A 17917-nucleotide genomic window follows, 5' to 3' on the forward strand; every position below is an offset into this window, starting at 1 on the left:
GTCGGCCAGGCTGGAGTACAGTGGTGCGATCTCAGTTCACTGCAACCTCTGCCTCCTGGGCTCAAGCGATTCTCCTGCCTCAGCCTCCTGAGTAGCTGGGATTACAGGGGTATACCACCATGCCTGGCTAATTTTTGTATCTTTAGTAGAGATGGGGTTTCACCATGTTGGCCTAAGATGGCCTCTGGAATCGGAAAGAATTGGGAAGTTGGGAACGGAAATCCTAGGGAGTGTTTGATGGGTTATAAATGCGTCCTGTTGCTCTGGAAAACTCGGATACAGACTCTGAGTAGTTTCAAATGACTTTCTATGATTAGATCATTCTCTAGCGCTTGTCATCTCTTTGAGACTGGGATTTGTGGGTCTCCTCACCTGCAAGCCTCCCATGATGGAAGATCTTAGCTTCTACCCCTTCACCTTAGACAGCCACAGCCTTCTCCTCCTCCAGACCCATCTTCCTTCTTCCCACTTCACGTTTGACCTCGGAATACCAGATCACTGGTGAAATCCTGCGTATGACACACTTCACCATCATTTCCCGCTGTCCAGAGCACCGGCTCCTGCCTTCCTCCTGGGCTAAACCCTGTTCTTTATGGGCTTAGTTCAAGTGTTCACCCTTCTAGGAGGCTTTCCTAGAACACCAGACGGGCCCCTCTTCTCCACCTCCAAAGCGCCTGTGCCTGGTGCCCAGTCCGTAAACAACACTTCCCGGCCATCCCCATGTCCAGTTCTCTCTCCCCACCTCACACACACACCTCACACACACACACACCTCACACACACACACACACCTCACACACACACACACACACACCTCACACACACACACACACCTCACACACACACACACCTCACACACACACACCCCACACACACACACCTCACACACACACCTCACACACACACCTCACACACACACACACACACACGGTGCTCTGAGCTCTATTCCACCACCAAGACCCTTCCTCTCCCCATCTTTCAGGAGGATGCTAGCCTGTTCCTCGATTAGTACTTATTTCATTTAAAATAAATATTTTCCAATAATAATATGAGTGTGAACTATGTATTTTTTCATTTAAGAAATCACAAAAGTAGAAAGAAGAAAAAAAATCACCCACAAACCTACCTTGCAAAAACTGCCAATGGCTTCTCACGAGAGAAGAGCGATAAACCCCATTGAAACTCAAAGATCGTAAGATTCCAGGACATTTAGAGAAGGGAAAATGCCCTAACCCAGTTGCAGAGCTATTAAGGGTATCGCTGGTTTATAGGATAGAATGATTGATATTTATGAGATCATCAATGAATGGCTAAACAACATTTATCAATCTGCCTGTGGGTGGCAGAGCCCGGCACTTCCCCTGTGTGGGATGGATACTTGGAGAACTGAGCCGGGATAGAGGATCAGGGAATGGGAGGACCCTTGCCCAGAGAACCTTGCAGACACACAGCACGGACTGCTGTGGAGCAGAAACTTGGAGAATGACGAGAAAGGGGGGACCTGCATCTCCCTGTCAGGGAGGTGTCTCTGACACTCACCAACTGGATGGAGACCAGGGGAGAGCTGAATCTGGAGAGGACCCAGAAGCAAACAGCAGGGTGACCTCCTGGGTGCTCTTACCCCGGGGCCCCACGACCTGGGCAGTGGGCTCCACAAACTAGTTCTCAAGTCCGATTTCTAGAAGACCCACTCTGCACGCACACGTGCTACACACCCACGCTACACACCCACGCTACACACCCACGCTACACACCCACGCTACACACCCATGCTACACACCCACGGCATCTGTGGCCAGATCAGGATCTAGAGCCAGGGAGACAGAGGCGCCATTCAAAACAGATGCACGGTTAATTGGCCACCAGGTCCGCGGAGAATCTGGGAATCCTCAACACTCCATGCACAAATGGTATCCAGTTTCCAGAAATAAATACAACAAACCCAGGTTGCTCCAAAGACTTTAATAACGAGAACATGGCAGAGGCAGGGAAGCCAACGGGAGCTGTTGAAACACGGAGACTCACAGCAGCAGGGCTCCACTCTTCAGATCCGAAGGCAAAAGCAAGGTCTGTGCAGCTGGAGCCTTGGGGAGGCCCACCTGGTGGGGAGCTGCAGGCATGGAGGCATCCGCCCAACCAGGAGGAGACAATGAAGAAACAGCAAGACCCCGCTTCTCCCATCCCCAATCCTCCTGTGGTGTTGACCATTGGCTGAACCCAACTGGGTAGCCGTGGAAGCCTGGGGAAGGGGCCCTGGGGAAAGGGCCCTGGGGAAGGGGCCCTGGGGAAGGTGTTCTGTCGAGTAGAGTAGCCCTTAGGCTGTCAAAGCAGGGAAAACACGGGAAACCTGGGGAGAGCAGTGTTGCCGCAGAACAGACATGGCCAGCAGAGAATACGTCTTCAGATGGGATTTGCCAAAATTTCCTTGCCACTGCCATTGGCATAAGAAGCTGTCCTGCAGCGTTACTCCAAGCCCACTGTCCAACTCTGAAAACCGACAGTGACCACAGATTTCCACGCTGGTGTGTTTGTTTATTGCACAATCCATCTGCTCATTGACCAAATATCAATGATGTGCCAGGGACTGTGCTTGGAATTATGTGAGGCATGGAGGTTGAATTCACAAGATCCCTGTTCCCAAGGTGCTCATAATCTAATGAGAAGGTAATAGCTCTGATATGGTTCCATGAAATAACCACTACAATCTGAACATTAGCCTGAAGGAACGGAAGGAAACAAGGAATCATTAATTCAGGAGAAAGTATTTTATCTCAGCCTTTGAAGATGAACAGCAGAATCAGATTTTCATTTGTGTTTGGAGTGGGACAGTCTTCCCCGGAAAATGAGAATTAAATACCATCCTTACCCAAACACACACACACACACACACACACACACACACACACAGAGAGAGAGAGAGAGAGAGAGAGAGAGAGAGAGAGAGAGAGAGAGAGTTCAGGTGTTAACCCCAGTCCAGGTAAGACTTTAAGATTTCTGTAAACCTCCATATTGTCATCACTGCCATCCCCACCTCTCTGTTAAGGCGGCCCCAGCAGCGGGAGCAGCCTCAGGGTGCAGTGGGTCTGGTTGCTGTGTCTGTACCTGTGACCCTCCCTCACTGCAGATGCCCACTGAGGAGGGAGGAGTGGGGATGCACTGTGGGGACCTCTGTACACAGCATGTCCCTTTCAGCCCCCGGCTTGTTGACCCAGAAAGCCGGGGCCTCTGGCAGAGAGACAGCCCCTCTCTCAGGGCACAGGCAGGCTTCGGAGGCCTAGGGGAGAATTTCCTGGTTGTGGCTGAGCTTTGGGAATCCTCTTTGTTCCACACTTCAGATGTCTCTAATGAAAGTTTTCCACAAGGGACTCCTGACATCCCTCCATGACCCTCCTCCTCCTTCAGCATCTGCCCCTTGGGGGTGATGTCCCCAGTTGTTCAGGAGGCATGGGGCCTTCTTGGTTTTCACACTCCATGTCACAGTTGGTCAGGAACCCCTGTGCCCCCCCAACTGACTGTGCCAATGTAGGGTCACTTCCTTCCACCTCCACACCACGCCCCTTTCCCAGTCTCCCCACCCGGAGGTCCCGGGAGCTCCTAGCAGGGTGTGGACATCAGTCATCCTCTCCTGCAGCCGGTTCCCCACGTGGACTAAGGGAGCCACGTCCCAGAAAATCACCCTCAATTCCCCAACAGCCCCAGTTCACTGTGGATAAAAGGCCGAGTGTCCACCACACACTGCAGGGTTCTATTTGACCCATCCCTGATGCCGCCCTGACCGCCGCCATCTCCTCCCTGGCCACCTTTCCCTACTCAGGCCCCAGAGGACTGCCTTCTGTGCCTTCTCCCTGCGACACTCTCTCCATATTCCTAAATGCCCCTTCGCTCAAGTAACTCCTACACCATTGCACTTACTCTTTCTGGCCTGTGCAATACAGACGACTCCTGGGTACCCCATGGCGCTTCCAAACCCTGCACCAGGTTCTACCCTCTATTTTGATTTCCCCCAAACTTAAATTCTAATGCTTTTTAGCTAACTTAAATATCATCATTTTCTGTCTTTCCTCAATGGATTGCAAACCAATGTGACTATCTCTTTTTTTTCACCCGAACTTATGTACCCCAGTCACCAAGATCATTGCCTGAAGTGCTCAGCAAACGCTCTTTTGAATGTTAAGTGAACCTGGGGCTCTGTGGTTGGCATCTACTTGGGGAGAGCCCTGGAGTCAGTGCAGGCCCCTCTGTGGGAGGGGTGCACCATTAGCCTGAAGCCCCCATGTGAAGACTTTCACAATTCCACTTTCCCCGCTGAGAAATATTTTCACCTGATGAATCCCTCCTTATTGCTGCAGTGACGGACCTGAAATTGGGAAAGTTAGAAGCGCACGATGCTGGCGCTGGTGGGAATCATTTGTGAACCGGGTGCTTCTCTTGGGTCAGAAGCTGGAAGCAAGAGTAAGAATCTGGGAAGATCTCACTGGAGGGGGGAAGAGAAAAACATCAGGTTGAATTGATGATGAGGCCATCCCAGGAGGAGGGAGGCCGAGAGGACAATTTGGCAGCCATGGGTGATGCCACATGTGTATGAGAGTCCAGTCAGAAGCAGACACCACACAGGGCTTGGAAGGCTGAGGGGACTCTATGAAGGGTGCTAGTGTCAGGAGGGATGGAGAGGCTGAGAAGCCAGAGCCAAAGGGCGGCCAGGAGGAGCCACTGCCCTGAGGGATGAGCGGCAAGGACCACGTCGAGGCAAGGGAGAAAGAAGAGGGGGTGACGAGCACCCCATGAGACCTGAGTGACAGGCAGGCACAGGGAGGAGCAGCAGCAGCTGTCAGTCACCGTCCAGGGCAGGAGAATAGGGGGGATGCCAGCTTCCCTCACCTCCCCCTCTCCACCTCCAGCCAGCGCCTCTCTCTGTGGGGCCAAGCAGACGTGGGCAGCCTGGGTTCCTGCGGAATTTGTCCCCAAGAAGGGGGAGTCCACCGCCCAGAAATGCCAGGAAGGCCTGGACAGGTAGGGAGTGGAAGGCAAGGAGTCCAGTTTCCACAGAAAGCAGGGGTACAAGAGGCCAGGGACCCCCTGGGACAGCCGCCAGGAGCTACAGCAGCCTTTGGCATTGCAGTCAGCGGAGGGCAAAAGCCCCAGCACTGTGGAAACATGGCTATTTTTAACCTATAGTCTTTCCCTCCTAGTGTCTCTTTAGGATTTGTGAAGGATTTTTAAAATGTCACCCTGTCACCTCTATGATACGGGAGAACCAAGAACATGGGATTTCAAGAGAGCAGCGGGGCCCTCCTTGGGTGTGCGTGGTGGTAACCGTGGGAACTGGCAGAACTCCCCTGGGAGGGGAGACTCTGCAGCTTCCACCCTCCTCTGCAAGACGTCTCTTTTTGCCTGGAGTTTCCTGACCTGCCAGTTCTTTTTCTTCTATGCTTCCACGTGGCAGCGTCTGGTATCCGGCTGCTCTTCATGCCCGTCACTGCGGGCCTTTTCCAAAGGCCGGGTGGTCTTCCCCCAGCCCGTGCAATGCCCTTCTCTGATGGAAGAGCTGCTGCTCTGTGGGGACTCTGAGCCCGGAATGCCAGCCCTGACCTACAACCTTGTCAAATACAAGAGTGATGTTTGCAACGGGAATGTAATGAGTAGGTTAGACATAAATGCCTTCGTGAAGAGAACGTCTCCTTCTCTGGTCACCGGACATATGAAAAGTTATACCTTTGACATCTTAAGGGCTCAAGGAAACAAAATAAAGGATCCTCCAGCCTCAACGTCACATGCACCTGCAGTATTCCTGAGCCTTAAAACAATCTGAGTTTGCAGGTAACTCCTAGGAAACGTGCTGTAATGAAAATGTGCCAGGTCATCAGGTCTCTCATGAAAGAGTCCTGAATAACTGAGGCCCTTTCCTTTCTCCGATCTGGTGCGGCCTCACCGCGGCATGAGGAGCCTGTCAGTGTTGGCTGCAATTTACAAACGAGACAGGTGGGTCCTGCCCAAGGGCATGCAACTGCTAGGCAGAGCCAGGGTTGGGACTTTTGTCTTCTGGGACACACTGAACGTGGCCCAGCAGCTTGAATCACATTATTCCTCTTAGAGGAATTCACCCCTGGATTTTTCATCTATCAACATTGTTACCATCTTTTAAGGGATGACTTCTCTAAAGAAGTTAGTCCTGACCCACGCCTCTCCCCAGAGGCCCTCTATCCCAGCACCAAAATAATAATTCGTCTCGCTGTTTTCCAGAAGTATGACATTGGTACTTCTCTCAGAACTCATTTCACTTAAAATAAATATTTCCCACTAAATAAATGAGAGTTAACTCTATATTTTTATTTAAAATTCAGAAAAAAAATTAGAAAGAAGAAAATAAACCACCCATCAACCTATCTTGCAAAAACTGCCAACCGCTTGCCATAAGAGAAGAAAAATAAACTCCAGTGAAACTCAGAAATCATTAGATGTTTAGGTCATTTAGTGCAGGGAGAAACAGTGTAATACAGCTCCACAGCTACCAAGAGTAACTCTGTTTTATAGGATGGAATAATTGATATATATGTGATATCATCAATAACTAATTACATTACGTTTCTCATATAACGTAGGTGAGACAGTGTGCTATCCATTTTAGAAATATTTTAATTCGACCTTCAAAATTATTTTTGTGTGTTTAAGTTTTGCCGATCGAATTGATAAGCTGTAGTTACCTGTAAAATTTGTGTGGGTTTGAGTAAAGCGCCTTCCCATGCCTGGGGCTGGATAAATGAAGTATCCCCCAAACAGCATTAAGCAAAGGGATAACAACAAGTGAACGCAGACTCTCATGAAGGGTCAGTTACAGGATGTTTCAGAGTTTCCCTGAAGCTGAGTGTAATTGTGTTTAAAACCACCTCCGTGTCAGGCATGCTGAACTGGAACTGGCCGTGGTGCTGGAAGCGGACGTCATGGTCCTACGGAAACGGCAATGATATTGGGGCAGGCAAGCTACACTGACCATTTTATTTATTATTTGGAAGAAAGAGCAATGACACAATTGATTTAAAACCTATATTTCTAGATGACTCAAGAGGCCGAAACACTCAGGTGATGAACCCTTACACTGTAGAGAATGCGTAATGTGACTGTGTGCCTTTCATCCTCTTCCTGCCTCCCTCTGTGAGGAAGGAAGGACAATGCCAGGCGTGGAGATGACAGGGATTTTCCTGAGGCCAGCAACGAGGCTAGACCTCACTCCTTAGACCCTTCACTATGGGCTTGTTCCACTCCACAGAGAGAAATAACACATGGGTAAAAGATAACCTTTTGCCTCCCACTGGGGAAGGACGTAGGCAGCTGGCATTTGATGAACAATTGCTATGTGGCTGTCTGACTTGCCTATCTGAGGTTACTTTACAAACGTAATTTATTTCAAATATCATAACAACTCTATGAGACAGGTATTACTGTCTTGTTTTTAAAATGAGAACAGAGAAGCCTAGTGATGTTAAATAACTTTCTCAAGTAAACAGCTAAATTTATACACTGTAATTAAGTAATGCATTTAATTCAATTAAAACTTCTTATTCTACCAGGGAGGAGGCACTACACTAGGCACTGGAGATACGAGGAGGAGTGATGTTTCTGATCACCTTCTTCATGGAGCAGGAGTGATACACAGGCAGTTAAAATGCAGAGCCAGGGAGAACATCGTCCAGGCAGGGTCAACAGCGTGAGCCACAACTTGGACGTGAGAGGGAAGATGGCTCATTCAAGAATTCAGAGCAACTGGCTATGCTTCAGCAGTCTATGTGGGTCTGATGGCACCAAGTTGAAAGGCATTTCTCTGAGGAGCATGAAGGTTCAAGTCAAGGAGGGGCATCACCTCAGCCCCAAGAGACACTGGGGGCTTCTCCCAAGGGCAGTGCAGTGGGGTTAAGCTGCTGAGCGACACTACGGAGGGACTGCTGTGCTGTCAGGTGCAGAAAGGCTTGAATGACAGTAAGAGTGGAGACGGAAATGGAGGATCACAGCGCCAGCGATCACGAGACAGACTGGGGCACAGAGCAGGCGCCCACCACATCCCAATGGAGGATCACAGCGCTGGTGATCATGAGACAGATGGGATTCTGCAGAGGTGCTTAGGCCACTTCCCACAGGGTCCCTGCAAATGACTTTGCATTTACATTTCATGAACACGTGGAGAAGAACTTATCGTTCTAAGTCCCATTTCCAAAAAGACTTGAACTAGTAGCATCCAAAGGCTGCTGATGGGATAGGAAAAGCATCAGAATTTGTAAAGTTGGGTGAGCCTGGGTTCAGATCTCAGAGTCACATTGTCACTTACCCTCCCCAAGTTTCACAGCTTCTCATCTGCAAAGCAGAGGGATGAAAGCGCACCACTGCATTTGACCTTCACGGTAGACCAGCACGTGTGTCCTGCATTCCTGTCCACACTGTCGGGAAGCACATTTATGGAGACGATTAAATGTGAAAATACAGCTGTAACCAGAGGTCAGGGGTCAGAATCTAGTTCATTCTGCCTCCACAGCCCATGCTCTTCCAACCACACTCTCAAGCATAGCCAACATGTCCCTGGATGACAGGCCCTCTTTCCAGCCTCTCCAAAAGTCTCAAAAGGCTGAGCCTGTCATCTCTGAACAACAGCAGCCTGGCCAGGTTAAAGGGCATCCCCTGGTCCAATGCCTGACCTTCAGCCAGAGCTCTAACCACTAACCAGGACTCAGAGTCAAACACAATGGCCTGGAAGTTTCCTCATGGAATGAGATACACCCAAACCTCAGACAAGACAACGGTTGGTGCACGTGGGTACTCCAGATCCCATCTGACCTTGGGAAGACTGCCCCTCATCAAGCCACAGCTTCTCCCCTCTCAGTCCCTCCACATCTCGGGAACTCCCCTTGGTCCTCACATCCTCTCCCTTCCACGGCAGGAAGCCCACCTCCATGTGTACCAGAGACGCCAGAGCTTCACGTGCTCATGGCCAGTCCTCTCTCCGTCCATCTTGCCACCACCCTCCCAGCGCTGTCTGCATGTCTGCAGTGCGTGAATGCCCATTCTAAGAAGGACGTTGTCTTGGGCCACGTAGGCTGCTATAACAAGATACCTTGGACTCAGTAACTTATAAACAACAGAAGCGTATTGCTTACAGTTCTGGGAGCTGGAAGTCCAATACCAAAGTGCCAGCAGATGTGGCATCTGACCAGGGCTCTTTCTGCTTCATAGATGTTACCTCGTTTCTGGGTTTTCACACGGCAGTAGCAGAGAACAAGCCCCTGAGATGTCTTCTCTGAGGACATTGATCCCGTTCATGAGGGCTTTGCCTCGGGAACTAACCATCGTCTCAGGGCCCCACTTCCCAACACGGCTGCACTGGGGATTAGGGATCCACGTTTTAACTTGGGGTGGGGACCTCAACATTCAAACCATAGCAGCCGCTGCCATTAGACATAATTGCCCCATGTCTTACAGACCAAAAGCGAAACTAGTTACTTCTAATTCAAAAACCAAGCCTTCCCACTGTTAACTTATTGTCATCACCCAAAGCTGTGACCTCCCACTCACATGCATCGTCTCTTCCCATTCAACACATTTTCCCAGTCCCAGTCACCCCTTCTCTCTGCCCTCTCACGGGCACAGACTGTCAACCACACATCCCCACACCCTCCCTAAGTCTTCCATCCATTGCCCTCTCCGACTGAAGTGTGGATCTCCCTTAAGATTACCAAGTCCTCTTTTCAGTCATGCTCTTTTATCTCCCACCCCCAAGGCACCACTGGGATAGAGGTGGTGTGGGCACCTCCCCTGCTTGACCTTCCCCAGCCATTGCTGTTTCCTTCTCCTTCACAACCCCACCCCTACCTTGCAAGCACATTCCATCATATTATGCTGCATGCTACCCTGCTTTTTGCTGTCATTCGCCAGCTCAGGGGCACCCCACTGGCTTCTTTTTAGCACCTGGTTCACTAACGACAGCTCCCGTCACCACTCCTGTCTTTGGGCCAACTCCATCCTCCATGCTCACACCCCTCAACCATATCCAATGGTGTCGCCACCTGAATGAGCCTCTCACTGCAGAGCCACGCCCTCCTCGATTTTTGTATTACCAATCATGTGTATCCTCCAGTGTCTGGTTTTAAAAGCCTACCATTGAGCCGTCCATATTTCCAGATCATTTCCAGATCACTCATTGTAGAACTTCCAAGATAGCTCATGTTTAGCCCCATTGCAACCTCCAATCCACTCACCCTACCATGCTTCTACTGCCCACAAACCCATGGCCTCACTTCCATCATGAATAGATCAGAGAACATAGCTCATCAATGTCAGCACTGCTTGTGTACCTTGGCAAGTCTTTCTCCACGCTTCTTCCAAGATACTCATTCACCTGGAAAAATTCAAGCTCTGCTTCTCCGTGGATAAACAAAAGCGTTACACACTCACATCCACACATCCACAGACACACAACTATGCTGACCATTCTCATTTTAAATTTAAATGTAGAACATAGACCTTAATGACGCCTCAATGTTGCCTAGAAATCCAGCCACTCAAGGAACCTACTGCTACTCTCACCCTCTCCCCCTTCCGCATCAGCATCTCCCTGTATTGTGCCATTTTCCACCAGATTATAACCGTGCTGTGATAGTTATCATCTTAATAAAACAGGGAAAGAAACCCGTAGTTTCCATGTCCCTAATTTTACCCCATTTTCTTACAAAATTGTCATCTGTTGTTCTTTCTCCACTTCACCTTCCATTCTCACCTCACCACACCCTGATCACCTCCACCTATGGTCACTTTTATCAAGGGTAACAGAAAGCTCCCTCTAGCTGAATCCAAAAAGAATTCTTAGTCTCCAGCTTTCTTGAATGACAGCAGTATTCGGCACATTTGAACACTGACATGTGTTTGACACATTTGAACGCTGCTTCCTAGACATGTCTCTTCCCTTGGCCTCCATGACCCTGGCCTCCCCTCACCTCACTGCTGACTGCTTCTCAGGTTCCTTCCCTGATGGCTCCTCATATTCCGACCTTCAAGTTCGCTGTCCATCCTCATCTCTGCCCTTCCCCACTTCCCAGCACTGTCATACTGAGCACCTCTCACCTCAACAAGCTCCTGACCCAGGGCTGTGGATCCAGCTCCCAAGTGGACATCTCTGCATTTGGGCTGATAGATGCCCCAAACTTAATGTTTCTAAGGCAGAGCCCTACTCTCCATTCTCCTAATGCCACCTTCGTCCAGTCTTTCCCACGTCGGCAAACGGCAGCACAGCTCCTGACACCTTAACAGAAACCCAGTCATTCTTCAGTTTTCCCTTTCCCTCCCAGGCGGCATCCTGTCTACCAGTGAGATCTCCGAAATCTGTGTGTCACCCCCTCTTCACCTCTGCCGCTTAAATCCTCAGCCATCTCCTGCCACCTGGATTATAACCATAACTCCCCTCCCAACATCCCCTCTGCCCCTCGACATCTGACCTGTGTGCCGCTTGGTTCTCAAATGTACTTAGATTACGTCACTGATGCACTTACTGCTTTAGAAGCTGCCATTTTAGGCATGAAATCTGCACTGCTGCCTGCACCTGCAGGGCCCCACTCGGGGGTCTGCAACCCTCAGACCCTCGCGTTCACCGCACCCCTTCTTCCTCACCTCGTGGCTATCTGCTACTTAGACAAAGCCCACCCCACCTCACCGTGACCGCACCCACTGCTCCGAATTCCAGGGCACTCTTCTTCCAAATCTCCTCACATCCCACACCTTTATTTCCCTCTCTGATCAGATATTGCCTCCTCCAAGACGGTTTTCTGGCTGTCTGACCCGCGCCCGTCACCTCTATCCCTCCCCTTGCTGATTTCCCCACCTCCGCATCACATCACACCACAGGTGCGCGTTGCTTGCTTTGTGTCCACTCCCTGGAATGCCAGCTCCCTTGCATGTCTGCCTTTGATGCCTTCTGCTCTGGCCTGGCTACTGCACTGGACTGCACACACCACCCACATGCCGGGTAGAGGAACTCATCCTCATCCCGCACACTTGGCATTTCCCATTCTGCATATCATGGCATTTCCATGCTAAGGTGAGTCCTTAATGATGCACCTAAAGGAAAAGCAAACGGTCGTTTTGAAATGAGGGGAGGGGCTAGGAAAGGGATGGCGTCCACACTGCCTGAACTGGCACGGATCCCCCCGCTGCAGGGCAGCAAAACAAGCCTGTGCTGGGCCCAAGGCTCCTCTCCCAACCTGCTTCCCATCTCCACAGGCCGTCTGACCTGACCGCAGTGAGGCTTTGCTCTGCTAGCTATGAAATGTTAGTGGCCCTTAGTCCCCCACATTCCCCCACAACTTGCTCCCCCGCCATCTTGAGGTGAGGAGCTGTGGCAAAGGCCACTACCTGGAGTCTGGGGGCCCTTGGATGGGGGTCCGACTGGCCCCCCTCACCTTGGATGGGAGGTCCGACTGGCCCCCCTCACGCACATCTGCTCAGGGCACCTGCCTGCCTCCCGGCCCTGTCTCCTTCCTCCCAGTCCTGCAGCCCCCACTCAGCCCAGGCTGCTCACTGGGTCTCTCCACACACTGTGGAAGGTTCTTCCCATCTAAGGCATGAATTGTGCCCTCAGGTGCTTTCTGGAGTTTTTCCTGACCCCCTTCCCTGCCTCCCTGGGGCCCAGCCTACGTCTCAGCCGTGCCCACACTGCTGTTAGAGTGGGTTCTGTTGTTACTCAGGTGTCCCGGGAGGGTGGGCACCTCCCACCTGCACCCCCAGGCTACCAGTTCTATCCTGAGCCAGGCCCCTACTCGCTTTCCCTACAGAGTGACCCCCAGATCCACTCCCCAAGGTGGGGCTGCAGCAGGGGTGCAGACTCAGGAGCCCAGCCCGGTGCTCCCACAGGGCACAGCCTGGAGGAGGGAGCCAGGTGGGCTGTTTCACAGAGTCCTCCATGGCTCTCAGGGACCCAGAGCTCTTAAAGCTTCAGCTTTTAAATCTCTGCTCCCTGGGTAGCTGTGAATTGGTGACAAAGCTGCTGTCCCCACAACCAGCACTCCTGGCCACACTGACCCCCACACACTGCTGACAACACACAGCACGAAGCGTACACAGCACAAACGTGCACACGCGTCCAGAAGCACGCACTTACACCAGACACACAGACCACATATAACTACACACAACGCATCACACACCAGATACACACCACACATAAGCACACGCATAACACCCATGCACTGCATGACAACAACACACATGTGCACACAAGCACAGACACACACACACTGGAGCCACACACCAGACACACAGACCACACCACACACACACACTGACCACCCATAAATACACATCACACACACACATACACCACCCGCAAACACACACACACAGGCTGCACACAGGACTCACACCACACACGGATCGAGTGGGGCTTCTCTGCCGGCAGCTGGCCTCTCCCTTCTCCACCCATTTCCGCCTCTTTATTGTGCTGCATTTAATCCTGTTCTCTGTACCTGCCAGGCTTTGTCTCGACAGGGTCTATTTGGGATCGCAACAGCCCCTCTCAATGGTAAACACGCAGCCCAGGCGGGGCACAGTGGCTCATGCCTGTAATCCCAGCACTTTGGGAGGCCGAGATGGGTGGATCACCAGGTAAGGAGTTCAAGACCAGCCTGGCCAATACGGTAAAACTCTATCTTTACTAAAAATACAAATATTAGCTGGGCATGGTGGTGCATGCCTGTAGTCTCAGCTGCTCGGGAGGCTGAGGTAGGAGGATCACTTGAACCCCAGGTGGAGGTTGCAGTGAGCCAAGATCGCACCACTGCACTCTAGTCTCGGCGACAAAACGAGACTCTGTCTCAAAGAAAGAAAGAAAGAAAGAAAACAGCCCATAGACCTGTTGCCTGCTGGCAGGGAGTCCGCAGCAGAGAGGAGGGGCCCTCACGGTCACTGGGGCACAGGGCAGGCACATGCCGCGGGAGGGTCACAGCCCCGGGTGATGCCGACCTTCCTTCCGTCCCTCCTGCATGCAGATGTGCTCACTGTGGCCCTTTTGCCGACGTGTGTTAAATTCCTAAGCCAGTGAAATGCTGCACTTGGCCGGGGAGTACGTTTCCTAAAGAGTTTATAGAATCTAGGGCCTGGAGTCAAAAGCTCAGGGTTAAAGTCCTGACCATGCCACCTACTATGTGCTTTGGGCAGGTAAATTAGCTACTATCAGCGTCCATTTCCTCCTCTGGGAAACAGGCCTGATGGTACTTGAAAGCTTTACCTGAACTTTTCCCCCAGTTGCCGTAAGGATAGAATGAGGCCTTGTGTGAGGCCTGTGTGACTGCAGATGGCCACGAGTCTTGTCCCCGAGTAGACACTCCAAACATGAATGTGGCTGGGCTACGTGCTTGTGACCTGCTTGTCACTTTGCTTGTGAAGGATGCGCAGGAAATAAGGAAGGTCTCTCCCCTCCAAGAGCTTGTTTTCTTAATCCAGGATGCAGCCACATGCCCTGCACAGAGTGGTGAGTCCACCGAATGTTTAACAGTAACAGAAGCGCAGCCTCCTGGGGGCAGGGAGGGTCTGGCTGTGTCCAAGCTCTGGAGGAAATGACACCTGGACCAACTGTCCCCAGCTAGGGAGGGAGGAGCCCGCAGCCCAGAGAGGAGACAGGAGGACCCAGCTAGGGAGGGAGAAGCCCGCAGCCCAGAGAGGAGACAGGAGGACCCAGCTAGGGAGGGAGGAGCCCGCAGCCCAGAGAGGAGACAGGAGGACCCAGCTAGGGAGGGAGGAGCCCGCAGCCCAGAGAGGAGACAGGAGGACCCAGCTAGGGAGGGAGGAGCCCGCAGCCCAGAGAGGAGACAGGAGGACCCAGCTAGGGAGGGAGGAGCCCGCAGGGCAGAGAGGAGACAGGAGGACCCAGCTAGGGAGGGAGGAGCCCGCAGCCCAGAGAGGAGACAGGAGGATAGCGGGCACCAGCAGGAAACAGAGCAGCTGAGTGACGGTGGACACTGGACTCCTTTCCCCTCCCTGAGCTGCCACGTGCAGATGGCCACGGTGCCCACTGCCTTCTTCATCGCACTGGGCAGGAGCTCTGTGCAGGGCACTGAGTCTAGTGCCATTGGGTATCTGGGTCTCAGAGCCTTCATTGCTGCAGCATTTCTAAAGTCACCAAAGGCCTGCAGTCACGTCTGCCCAAAGCAAATGAACGAGACCCAAGAAATACCAGCCTCTGTGTTGAGGTGGGGCCCACAAAAGAGCCCAGAAGAAAGCCTGAGTGGGAGGAGAGAAAACAAGAGTAGTCCAGAGGGACGGAGGGAGTGACAGTGACCAGCCATCAGAGTCAGAGAGAAGAGGTTGGTGGAGTGAGGAGGTGGTTGGGCTACTGGAGATTGGGTAGCAGACAGCAGGGAGGCCAGGAGAGAACACAGGGAGGGAGGGAGGATGCTGCAATGGTGCCTTGGTCAAGAATTCTAGGTGAACCACAGGATGCAGTCCTGTGCCTAGTGATGCAGCCACGGCTGGAGGGTCATTTCTCACATAAGAAGATCCAGCTTCTCATCTCTTCATTCCAGACTGGAGGGAAAGAGTGAGGGGAGACATCAGGGTGCAGGGGTGAGGAGGCACAGCCGCCCAGGGCTGCAGCAAGAGTCTCGGTCCTTGGCGTGCTCCAGGCTGGGGAAGGAGGCAGCAGGGGTGGAGAGGGCTTAGTCTCTGTCCCCAGCCACATCTCAGCAGGGCAGAGAGGGCAGCTTTGCCTATGAGCCCCAGCCCCTCCCTCTGTGGAGTGAGAGCACAGTGCCTGCTTGCTGGAGGCATCGTGAACATGAACAAGTCTCATGTGCACGGACCACCTGCCACGTGAATGCTCAGGGGGCTTTTTCCAGCCCTCTCCACCCACCACACCCCCCACGCACACTCGATTTTTTTAATGGACTGTGGAGGAGGCGCTGGCTGCGGCTGCTCACAGGGCCTGCGCTCATCTACGCTGCTCCCTCAGTCAACGAGAAGCGGCTCCCTCGGCTCGCAGGTCATGGCCTGTGGGGACAGACACTCATCGCTCGTCCCGAGGTCTCACAGTCAGTGCCCTCAGCTACGCGGGACACAGCTGAGACCCAGAATATGAGCAGAGGCGGCTCCAGGCTGTCAGAGAAAATTAATGCCAGAGAGAGATTCCGACGCCTGCCTGAGACTCTCAGGGATGCTCACTTCCACAGTCCTCACACACGTGTGTCCCGCTCCCCTGGGAGGCCATGCGAGACGATATGCAGTAAGACACACAGCAATGTGAAGGTGACTGGCCGATCCCAGCAAGACGCAGCCCCTCACAGTGGGAGGAGAACAAGAAATGGCAGGAACGAAAGCCAGGGCTCAGAGAGAAAGCAGTCTACTCCAACAGCAAAGGAACACATTCTCTTCAACAACAGGGTCCTGTGGGTATCGCAGACGCCCACAGCACCTCGGGTCTCTAGGATGACCTCAGACAGCAAGGACAGCAAGCAATGCCTCCATGCACCCGCTGTGAGATGACAGGGAAGTGAATGAGCAGATGTGGACATCACTGAGGGTGATGAAGATAAAAGCATGTCATACATGTGACTACGTGTGGCAGAGACAGCCGTGGGTGGCCGAAGATGGAGCAAGCTCAGCTCGCCATGGCTCCCCATGTCTAAAACTCTCTTCCAGGAGATGTGGTCCTGGAGGAGCCCCAAGTCCCGGGTCCAGGAACAGGGGTTTGAGTCCCGGTTCTGCCAGAGCTTAGCTTCATCACTTCCGAGACACAATTTCATTTATCAAAAAATATATATATAAATAAATAAAAGAAAAATCAAAATAAACATAGTAATATTCCTTTGTCTACCAATTCCTAAGTTTATTTGTGAATCAAATGAAACACTACCTTTGAATGTATTTTGTTCAGTACAAATTGCTTTGCAAAGGGAAGAGCTTTTTATAATCATACAAATAAATGCAACCAACATATCCACCCCGGCAGCAGAGGACAACTGTGCAGCCATCAGAACTGGGAAGGGCAGAGGAGCTGACTCCGCATCTTCCTCTCCTGAGGCCCCCACTCCTGCCCCACACCATGATTCTATTAAACCCATGCATAATTAACCCGCTATTCTGCCAGCCATTCCCGCAGTGAAATACAGGGGCATTATCATGATATATTGTGAGATTCTGCTGATTGGAGGTTACAAAGTATGTAATTAGCTCATGTCACTCCACATAGTTACCTGAGAGTAAGTGGTGCCATTCATTACAGCGTACAAGGAAACATAAAAATGATGAAAGGGAAACAAAATTCTCAATTCCTTCATTACTGAGTTCAGTGACAATAAGAAGCTAATTGCAACATTCTGTTTACCTTAGATAGCTTGATGAATATTGTTTTTTTTTTTTTAAATAAACCCAAGTACTAAAGTCAGAACTGTCCTTGGATACTATCCTTTAGCCCAAGATCTTGCATAGGATGAAAGCGAGGCCCCAAGAGACTGCATCACACTTTCAGTGTTGTAAGCAAGTGCACAGAGTGTGGATGGAAAGAGGAAGACTCAGGAATGGGCGGCTGAGAACCGCTGCACACCCATGTGCAGGCACCACACCACCCGCAACTGCCGCCCGCTGCTGAGAACCGCCGCACACGTGTGCAGGCACCACACCACCCGCAACTGCCGCCCGCTGCTGAGAACTGCCGCACACGTGTGCAGGCACCACACCACCCGCAACTGCCGCCCGCTGCTGAGAACTGCCACACACGTGTGCAGGCACCACACCACCCGCAACTGCCACCCGCTGCTGAGAACTGCCGCACACGTGTGCAGGCACCACACCACCTGCAACTGCCGCCCGCTGCTGAGAACTGCCGCACACACGTGTGCAGGCACCGTGGCACCCGCTGCTGAGAATGACTGCACATGTGTGTGCAGGTACTGCCCAC

General features: G+C 52.0%; 1 long non-coding RNA gene across 5 annotated transcripts in view; it reads right to left on the bottom strand.

Annotated features, from left to right (window-relative positions):
• LOC105497566 (uncharacterized) overlaps positions 1-17917 on the bottom strand; it is a 141603-nt gene that overhangs the window by 20436 nt on the left and 103250 nt on the right. Inside the window, exon 2 of one of the 5 annotated variants that reach the window (XR_011611399.1) lies at positions 8318-8426. The exons of the other annotated variants lie outside the window; for them this stretch is intronic. This is a non-coding gene — a long non-coding RNA (uncharacterized lncRNA). The remainder of the gene's footprint in view (positions 1-8317; positions 8427-17917) is intronic. 5 annotated transcript variants of the gene reach the window in all.

The sequence above is a fragment of the Macaca nemestrina genome, chromosome 13, assembly GCF_043159975.1.
Source record: "Macaca nemestrina isolate mMacNem1 chromosome 13, mMacNem.hap1, whole genome shotgun sequence".
Lineage (NCBI taxonomy): Eukaryota > Metazoa > Chordata > Mammalia > Primates > Cercopithecidae > Macaca > Macaca nemestrina.